General features: G+C 53.6%; 1 protein-coding gene across 7 annotated transcripts in view; it reads left to right on the top strand.

The window, feature by feature from the left end:
* The first annotated feature begins 4,581 nt into the window (after positions 1 to 4,581).
* Positions 4,582 to 10,000, top strand: part of P4HA2 (prolyl 4-hydroxylase subunit alpha 2) — a 36,725-nt gene continuing 31,306 nt past the window's right edge. For 3 of the 7 annotated variants that reach the window (XM_034655983.1, XM_034655987.1, XM_034655985.1), the window contains exons 1-2: positions 4,582 to 4,662; positions 5,212 to 5,345. The gene's annotated coding sequence lies outside the window, so the exon portion shown is untranslated. Of the gene's footprint in view, positions 4,663 to 4,716; positions 4,869 to 5,211; positions 5,346 to 10,000 lie in introns of those variants that run through there. The other 4 variants (XM_034655986.1, XM_034655988.1, XM_034655989.1 and 1 more) reach the window with 2 other exon arrangements.

Genomic DNA, 10,000 nt, shown 5'->3' with positions numbered 1-10,000 from the left:
CAGGCGCCCCTAAATGTTTGTTGAATAAACAAATGAGTGAATGAACACAGCCCTTCCTATTTGAGCTCTTCATAATTCTCAAGTCTACCCGCTTCTCCCTGTATGCGTTGCCATTTCTCAGTTCAGGTCACCACCAGCTCCCTCCCTATCACCTCCAGGCTCTGCTCCTCCTTTTCCTCTCTCCTCAGGGTGCAGCGTGCTTTTCCTAAACCCCAAATGCTCCTCCCAGGTCATCTGCCCCTGGGACCTCTGCAGCCTTACCTGTCATTTCTCCCCTAACTTCTCTACTGGCTCGCTGACATTTTGACAAGGCCTAAAAAAAAATAGTAAAACCACCGCACTTTCAGCATTTTAGAAAGTAGCTAAGTTGGATGTCCATTAGCTAACCCAACCCTCACCTCATCCTCACTCATCCGTAATTTCTACCCAGTCTCAATTTGGGCTCAAGGTTCAGGGAGGAGGAATAAGGGGCTTCTGTGTTACAATAATAATGACTTTTAAAAGTGTGATTCATCTGTATGTATCAAAATACCAGGATTTGTAAGCACCATACCTAGCTAACTACTGGCCCTCTGGGCATCTGCACCAGCTGAATCTTCTTGCCAAAGATGGAAGGGAGGTGTGTGCAGTGAGGAGGGAAGCCAAAGTCTAAGCCTGCTATCTTTATCACAAGGGCTTGCCTTGGACCTGCTGGGTAATTACAGCTGCAAAGGCCTTGGAACTCCTCTCTCCACCCTGTAATGACAGCCCAGCTTGTGGTGGCTCTGCTGTTTTGGGCTGTGGAGATCCATGGGGGAGGCAGCTGGGAAGGGACATTCCATGGGGCCTGCCTTATTTTTTGTATGCACCAAATGGGCTCAGAGATCTGGGGAGCACTTTCTGGGGACCTACTTGGCTCTGTCCAGGGCTGGCCCTACAGAGCCCTGGGGATTCCGCCAGATTCTTTCCCTTCTCCAGGGTCATGCACCAACCTGGTCCTGGAAGAGAGTACCTAAGAGGCCCTATTTCTGAAGCAGTAGAGCCACCACTAGGTGGCACCACTCAAACTGCACCTCCTACCCTCTGTGGCTGGCCTGGAGTTTAGAGTACTGGTCAGTTGGGACACCCAGTCTTTCCTCAATCCCTGAAGCGAAGAAACTGGAGTGGGGAGGGTGGCAGTCCCAGAGTCCAGTGGACAGCTGTATGCTGAATGTGCTGCAATGTACAGATGTGTGTCAACATATACAAGGCCTTCTGTGCAGCATTGGTTGGCCCCGGGGCCCCTGCTCTGGGGAATTGCATGGTGGGACCAGGTGCTCATAAATCCCGGCCAGGCCACCACCGCTGCTGTGTGGTTGCCAGGATCTTCAAGAGTCATTAGCAGCCAGGGAGGCCTCAGCGCCAAGCAGTGCAGGCCGCCCCCCTCCCCAGAGATCACAGGTAAGCTGGGGAAATCGGGGGCAGTCTGAGGAGGCCTCTGTTTAGAGGGAAGTACTGCACCCACACACCTCATCTAGTTACCTATCCATTGAGTAGCTGATATCCAAGTATTCTTGCCATCCTTTCTGGAAGAGACACCAGGTCCTTCCCTTGGGATAGGTGGTGTGCAGACAAGTCTAGTCCACCTGGTGATATCTATAATGGGGGAATGTGGTGGGGAGGAAAATAGAAATGATGGGGAGATGTTCATTTCATGTCCTGAGATACAGAAAATGCTGGAGCAGAAACAGCTCTGGGGTGTCGGTAGGGTGTGGGGAGATAATTAATTCACCTATCAAGTGGCTGCAAATAAAAGGCTATGTGGGTCTGGCATGGGCCTGGGCTAGAGATTCAGACCTGAGAGTAATGGATTCACCCAGGCCAGGTAGTCCCTGGAGGGCATGACGGAATGTCAGGGGTAGTGGGTTAAATGGTGGCCTGTATAAAGATATGACCATGTCCTAATACCTGGCCCCAGTGTGTGTGAACTTATTTGGAAAGAGAGACTTTACAGATGTAATTACCTGACAGATCATAAGCTGAGATCAGCTTGATTACCGAAGTGGCCTTAAATTCAATGGCAAGTATCCTTGTGAGACAGAAGAGAAGATGCAGGCACTAGGGAATGAGTGGGGTGCAGGACTCTGAGGGCCTGTGAAGGACTTCGCCAGGCCTTTGGCTACTGGTGTGCAGTGGAGCAAGCATTGAAGAGACACCCATCCCTTCATGTAGTCAGCAAGTATTTATTGGACCCAGTTCTGTGATTGGAGCCGGGGATATGATCATGGGCAAAAATACACAGTTAATGTACTCCTGGGGGTCCAGGCAGGTGGAGGAGGCAGACACCAGTCAAACAATCACTCAACTATATCAACTGTGGCAAGTGTTACAAAGCACATAGGCCGTGAGAGGCCGTTAAAGGAGGTTTTGACCTGGCCAGGGACATGAGAAAAATCCCTCTAAGGGGACGTGAAGGATTTAATTGGGGAGGAGGGAAGATTTTCTAGACAAAAAGAAAAACATGTGCAAAGGCCTGAGAGTGTGGTCAGTTAGAGGGGTGGGAAGAAGGTCAAGCATGACTAGGGAAGTGAGCAGGACCAAATCATATGGGGCCTTACAGACCACCTTTAGGATTTTTCCTAAGAATAATGTGGTTTACTAAGCTGGGAGCGATGGGTTCAGACCTATAGGAGACTACCATAGCTACAGTGTGCATGGACTGGAGAGAGATTTAGGTGGTAAAAGTGAATGGACATGGCATCTGGAAAGACAGGGTCTGGGGGCAAGGCAGAGGGAGATGCTGGGTGTGATTCCCAGGCTTCTGGTTAGGTACCTGATGGAGGGTGGCTCCTTCACTGAAGCAGGGGGTTGGAAGGAGAGGAGAAGGGGAAAGACCATGAATTCAGTGGTGGGCATGCTGTCGATGAAGTGCTGTGGACACTCAATTGGAGTTGTAGACTCAGCAGGTAGTCATATGAATCTGGAGCTTGGGCGTTAGGGCAAGTGTAGAGAAATACATGAACCATCTGTGTAAAGGAAGAAATCAGAGAGTAGGGCGTCTAGGCCTGGGCTTTGAGGGGCCCTCAAACTTTACTGATTAAGGGGGAGTGGGGGAGGGGAGGATGTACTGGGAGGGAAGAAGCCGGGGCAAGTGGTGGGAAGAGAGGGCGATGGAAACCAAGGAAAATGAGTGTTCCAGGGAGACAGTGGTCAAACACTGCTGGAGAGTCAAATGCTGCTGGGGGCTGTGGCAGAGGAGAACTGAAGAGAGGCTTTTGAATTTTGAGACACGGAAGCTACAGACCTGGTTTGGTGGTGTGAGGACATCAGAAAGCCCACTGTAGGAGCCTGAGGGGTAGGAGAAATGAGGACAAGGACTGACAACCGTTCTTTCCGGGAATTTTGCTGGGGTCAAAACGGAGGAAGACATTGCAGTAGTTGGTGGAGTCCAATGAGGGTTTTGTTTCCACTAGAGACTTAAACGTATTTATAGGTCAAGGGAAGGATCCAGTTGAGAGGGGGAGGTTGAATCTTCAGGAGAGAGAAGGGGTGATCCACAGGGCAAGGTCCCGAGACCGGGGAGAGGTCGGGAAATCTAGGCCGACAGAGGGAGGCTCCTGTGGCATAACAGGATGTAGCCGATGCAGGAAGGTTTCTGTTTGGTTTTAGTTGAGCTGGTGGCTGACGCGGGCCGGAACAGTGGCTTGTTCCTGATTTTATGTGGCAGTGTATCGTTCTATGTGTGTGCTCGTGCCTTCCCCACGGCTGGGCGGCCAGCCTGGACAGAGTGCCATAGGGAATATCCCCACACAGCCTGGGCGGAGACGGACACCTCCCACTCTGGGCTAGCTCCCTGATGAGATTCTCAGACCGTGTTTCCCCTCATTCATGACCGGGAAGGTTCACAGAGCAGGCGTGGGAACCTGCTTGGCCGCCAGGGCCTCCTCCAACTCACGCTGGGATTTTGCAGCATCCCGGCCTTCATGCCCTCACACACCGGCCTAGGTAAATGAGGTGTCCACTGTTTTTGGTCCCTGTTGAATGAAAAGGCTTGGGCAAAGCAAGAGTTGGCCCCAATATGCCACCCCCCACCTCAGTCTTTGATTGGTCCCCTCCTCATCAACACATCACCCACACATACGTCACCAGGAGGAGTGCCTGACACAGGAGCTGGGGACAGGCAGAATCCCTACGGGAGCCTGGTCCTGTGAGTGGACCCCAGGTCTCTCGTCTTCTTCAAGGTCTTCTCCACCGGTCTGTCCACTCCACTGATATCCTGGTCCCCGGTCCGGGTTGGCCCCCCCCACCCCCGCTCCCCCTGTAACCCGGGGGCGGTGATCAGATGGAGAGGGGCAGCAGGAGCCCGTGCGCCCAGCAGGACCCCTGAAGAGATGGGCAGGAGCGGAGGCCGGGGGAGTCCGCACGCGGGCAAGGGCGCTCCCCGCCGCACCCGCGCGGGAATCGGGTGGCCGGCCCTTCGGCAGCAGCCCGGGGGCTGAGAATGAGAGAGGCCCGAGTCCCGCAGGTGGAGCGGGGCGAGGGGGGGGCGGGCGCGGCGTACGTGCGGCGAGCAGCCGGCGGCATGAAGGGCGCGGAGAGCGGCTCCCTCCCGGCCCCCACTCNAGCCGCCCGGGGAGGAGGCGCCGAGCGGGCAGGGCGCCGCCGCGGGAGGTTCTGGAAACGCCGGGAGCGGCGCGTGTCCAGGTGAGCGCCCCGCCGGCTCGGCCGCCGGGGCCGCCGCTGGGCTAGTGAGCGGGCCGGGGTCGGCGGGCCTTGCGTACTGCCTGCGCGGGGTCGGGAGTTGGGGGCCGGGGGTCGCGCAGTCCGGGCGAGCCCTCCGCCCTGCTTCTCCTCCCGTCTGGGTTCCTGTCCCGCCGCTTGCGTGCCCTCCCCGAGCTCAGGGTGGTGAGGTCAGCGGCGCCCTTCCTGCCGGTCCCTAGGCGTCCGCGCCGCGCCGGGTCGGGCGGGGCGGGGAACTTGGCCGCCCAGCCTCGTCAGACTCCCCGGGAACGGGAACGGGCGGCCCGGCCCCGAGGGCGGCCAGAGGTTGGAGGCGGAGGCGGGGCCGTCGCCCGGGGCCCCTGGGGGCCGCTTACTGTTAGCAAGGTCCGCCTTCCTCCCTCCAAAAGGCTGGGAGTCTCCGGCCTTGGCGCGGCGGGGTCCAGCTTAGTGCTCGTGAAACGGGCTGTTGGTTGAGAAAGATTTTTCCCCCTCTAGACATCACTTTCCAACGTGCTTGTTTTTCCTCGGCAGCTGCGCAGACCTGTGGTAACTAGTTAACTAATTCAACAAACGGACCCTTCTGTGTGTCAGAAACTGCAAGGAGTTGCTAGCCCAGTGAGGCAGACGGATTGAAGACTGGTAAAGTCCCGGTCCAAAACAGTGTGGTGAGTGCTGTGCTGGGAGAGAGTACCAGGCTGTGGCTCCTTGGTAGAGGACAGGATGCTTCAGGCCAGAGGGCTTCCTGGAGGAAGTGATCTGTGAACTGGAATGGTCAGAGGAAGGCTGAATAAAGAGTAACCTGGACAGAGGAACAGCGCGTGTGAGTGGGAGCAGTCCCACTCCAGTAGAGGCAAGGTGGTGAAGAAGGGACATTTAAGGGGATAGCTGCCCATGGACCCAACCCACAAGAGTTTCAAGTGAGAGGACAGTGCCTGGTACTGTGCCCCACGTGTGGATGCTGCTCTGCATGAGCGTGGATCAGGGCACTTCCTACTTCGGGACAGTTGGGCCCCTGGCCTTGTATTCTAATGTGATATCTTTAAGATGGTGTAGAACATTCGTTCCTCCCGAGACTGAGGCTGGTGTCCTCTGCTGTGGAGGGACACCTAAGGCTGTGCTTCTTAATGTGAGCTGAGGCCTGAGAGCCTCAGCCCCTTTGCAGGAATCCTGGTTCTGAGAGCAAGGGTTGGGGGACATCATTTTGTAGCTGAGGGCATTCTCACATGTCCCAGATTTTACCAAGATCCTCTCTCCACCTAAAAATTTATAGAATGTTTTTGCAAGCTGCTGCTTCTCACCCTGTATCACATCTGGAACAACAGGTTCCGTGATTTAGTTCTCTGTTAAGTGAACCTAGATTTCCTTTGGTCAGTGCTTACACTGCCCCTGAAGTATCTAGGGTGCAGTCTGTCACTGTGTTTCCGGGGCTCAGAGCCCAGCTTCTATTCACTTCAACACACTCGCAGGAGTGTGCTTTGAATCCTTTTCTTCAAGGGCTTTCTTATTCTCAGATGGCCAAGTATGTCCACTGTGCGGCCCAGCCAAGGAGGCCACGTAGGAAGGATGGAGTGAGTTGGCTGGGGGCCTTATCCCAGAGATGCTGTCATGTTGGGCCACCCTCGTTCACTGAGAGCTCAGCAGGCAGACCTGATGGCAACTAGGCATTGCCTGTGACTTGCAGTAGGCCCTTTTACCCAGGAGGAGGCTCTGAAATGGGGTGCCTGGGAGAGTGCTTACTTAGCCACTGCTTTAGCCTGTACACAGCTGGTCTCTGTTCATTCCCTGAGTACCTCCCCTGTGCCTGGCTTCTGCTTGGAGTGTGCCTCGGGGTGGAATTAGGAGGGAGAGGAGGAGGAGGAGAAGGAGGTGGTGGTGACACTATCCTTGCCCGTGGGTAGCTCATAATCTCCCCAAGATTGCTGCTTCAGGCTGGCAGCTGGCCATGTGGCAGAGGAGGAGCTCAGAGTGTGAATACTCATCAGAAGGAGAGACTGTGTGGGTGCAGCCCTGAGGAATGACTAGGGTGAGGGAATCTGGGGTGTACTCATTTCCTCACTTTTTACTCTGCCCTCCCACGTCCATGGGAGGTTCTGAGGCTGGATGCAAGACCTTGGCCGATTTGTGGCCACGCTGGCTGATAGTGTACATTGGGCTGGTGGGTGTGTCCCTGGCTCTTGGGATCTGTCAAGAGTTTAATTTTATGCAGATGGTCATTGGCAGGAAATGCTGTGATGCAGGCACGTGCAAGCCTGACAGAATGCTAGACCGAGAGTTAAACTGAGATTGCTTGAATCTAGCAGTTTGGACTTTTGAAGTGCCCCAGAGTGGGACATCAGCCTGTTTTAGAGTGTGGGGCGTAGTGGCTCCTGTGGTCTCTGGGGTTTTTGCTGGGGATGTGGACTGAAGGATATAGTTTTTATTCTCAGAAGGGGTGGAGGGTAATGAAAAGTCTGGACTAGACTTCTTGGAACCCTAGAAGAGTTTTTGTTTAAGTGTCGTCGTTGCCGGGCAGAGGATTAAGTATTTGGAGAGTGAGTTCTCCAGCTCAGTTTGGATCCTCTGAGCCTGTTCACAGACTGGTACCTGCTCTAGACCTTTCAGGAAGTGCTTGCTAGAGTATATAGCCTGCTTTGTACCTGGCACTCCCAAGGACCAGGGTGTGGCCAAGATCCTGAGGCCTGGTATTTGTAGGAACTCAGAACTAGTAGGTCAGAGGTATAGAAATACAAGAGATCCTAGAGTATTAGTCCAGTCCTCTGCCCTTTTCTGGGGAGCTGTCTTTCCTTGATGAGCTTTAGAGCCACTGTTTGACCTCTTCCGGGGTCATTCCCTGATGGTCAGTGTGCTGCATTATGTCTGACTCTCCTCTTTCCTAAAGTAATGCTTCATTTCTTTCGGCCCTTGTGGAATGTGGAGATTGCCCAATATCTGCCTCATTTTCATCTTCACTGTCCCCTAGACTAGACTGTCCTCTTTGCCAGGGATTAGCCAGGCAGCTGGCTGCTTAAGGTCTACTGATGTTCTTCTTCCAGTACCCTGGGTGCTGGTGTCTGGTATAAGCTGTGCTTGATGGTAGGCTGCCCACTGATAATTGCCATCTCATTCAGTCCTCACAACAACCCTGTGAGATGTAGGTCCTCATGTTATCACCATGATATAGAGGGGAAACAGACTTAGAACTTGTGTAAAGTCACGAAGCCAGGAAGTGATGGTGGAGCTGAGAATGAAGTTGGGGTTGTCTGACCCCTGACTAGACAGTACTGCCTTTCCCTGAGCAGGACTGTGTGGTCATTTCTGAGGGCTGTGATGTCTGAGGCAGGAGTGACTGCTCACCTGAACTCGAGGCCCCATGTTGCTGTCCACATTTTGGTGGGTATGTCATGCAGCTGATTTGTGAACCGTGATAAAGTTCTTCACCTGGGCAGGCCTGCTCTCCTCGGTCAAAGTGGCTCCTTGTGGGAGACCCTCGTGCTGTAAGACAGTAGATGTTACTGAGAGGGATTGAATGGTTGCAGTATCTAATGGAAAGTGTGTTTTGGGTTTGAGTCTCAGCTCTGCCACTGATTTGTGGTAGCATGTCAGGTATGTAGGAAACTCTCGCTCAGCCTCACTTATCTAGCTTCTGTATCTGAAGTGGAGATGATTATCTAGTTTACAAGGTTTTGGTGAGGATTAGATGGCAAAATGAAAGATTTTTGGAAATACAAATAGTGGTTAGCCTAGTTTCCAAAAAAGCAGAGCCTGAGATGGTGCTTCATGCTTTATTGGAAGGTGCAGGGCAGCAGGGGTAAGGGAAAAGAAGCCTGAGGGAGAGAAGGATGGAAGGCACAAGGTGGTGCTTTACTAAGCTGGCCAGGAGCTGCCATGCAGAATATCACTGGGTGAGCTCTACAGAAAATTGAGGCCACAGAACAGCTTGTCAGCGGAGGCCTGGTGAGGGAATTTATCTGCCGACCTCCTGTCTTCTGTCTTCATTGATCAGAATTGCCTCATGGGAGTTAGCTTCCTCTTGCTCCTTGGTTGCACAACCAGAGTCCTCCAGCAGCCACTGGGGAGGCCAGTGTGGTACTTCTGTGGACTTTGGAAGTAGCGGGAGGAGCCAGAGATATGGGGCCTGCACACACTCCCCCACAGAATCTGAGGCCCGGCAAGAGAGCCAGGGCCCAGGAGACTGGTGAGGCCAAGAGTCTGTGAGGTGGTACATTGGAGGCATCCTGTAGATTGCTCAGTGGACTTTGTCCTCATGTGTAGTCCCTTCTTAGGAGTTAGTCTCACTTAGATTGCCAAGCCTCTGCCAAGACTCTGACTGAAAGTCCAGTTCGGACTTTGCATGTTGATTTTTATAGCCTTTTCTGCTCCTTCACTGCCTAGCTACGGAAGCAGGAGACGCTGTGGTTTTAATGGTACCCAAGTGGGAAATACAAATCAACATGTTCCTATACCTGATAGAGAAGTATAAGGATGGATACAGGTGAGCATCGAGATTTCAGTGAAGAAAGTCCTCAGTGAAGAATATTTTTCCATGTGAGGTAGCATTTGAAGCTGGGAAACCTAGAGTCACGAGATAGGGGTGGAGAGGGCTGTAGGGCCATGCCATGCAGAGTCACCAAGGCCCTTGGGGCTAAGGAGTTTAGACTTGATCCCGAGGGCAGTGGAGAGAGAGACCAAACTAGGAGCCGCAGTAAGCCCTGCTGGCTGCTTTGTAGGGCAGAGGTAGGGGGGACACCAGATGAGAGGAGAGACCTGTGCAGGCAGGGGACAGGATGTCTGCGGGAGGGAACTGGGAGTGGCTCAGACCAGGGTGATGACTGAGGCCTGACATCAGGTAAGGAGAATAGGGTGCCTTCCATCCTCCTGGGGGGGTCAGCTTTCTGGGCCTGAATGGACATCCACGTGCCTAAGTTCCGGGGCCTCCACAACTCCAAGTCCTTGTGGCTTTGTTGGTCCAGAGTTGGCCACACTGCTGGGAGGCAGGGCCACTGGGGGGGGGCGCCCTTTTCAGACAGGTTTTTTGTTCCTTCCCAGAAGGCAGGCAACTTCTTGATTAGTGCCAGGCAAGACCTGCTTGTACTCAGCAAACCCATGTTCTGTCTCTAGGCTGTTAAATACATTGTTAAATTTCAAGCTGTTGCATTTGGGTTGCAGCTGGGAGCTTGGCAGAAGTTCGTGCCTGATGAGGTAAGGGGAGAAGCTAAGGACGCTGCTGGTTTGCAGCTGGAAACCTCTTTTCATGGCTGTTTGGCCAGATTGTAAATGTCCTTTCCAAAGAGCAGGCTTGTTGGGGCCTCTGATTGTATGTCTTGGAATTTGCCTGTACTTA

Source organism: Ailuropoda melanoleuca, chromosome 3 (assembly GCF_002007445.2).
Source record: "Ailuropoda melanoleuca isolate Jingjing chromosome 3, ASM200744v2, whole genome shotgun sequence".
NCBI classification, from domain to species: Eukaryota; Metazoa; Chordata; class Mammalia; order Carnivora; family Ursidae; genus Ailuropoda; species Ailuropoda melanoleuca.
This window is presented reverse-complemented; position numbering and strand designations above follow the sequence as displayed.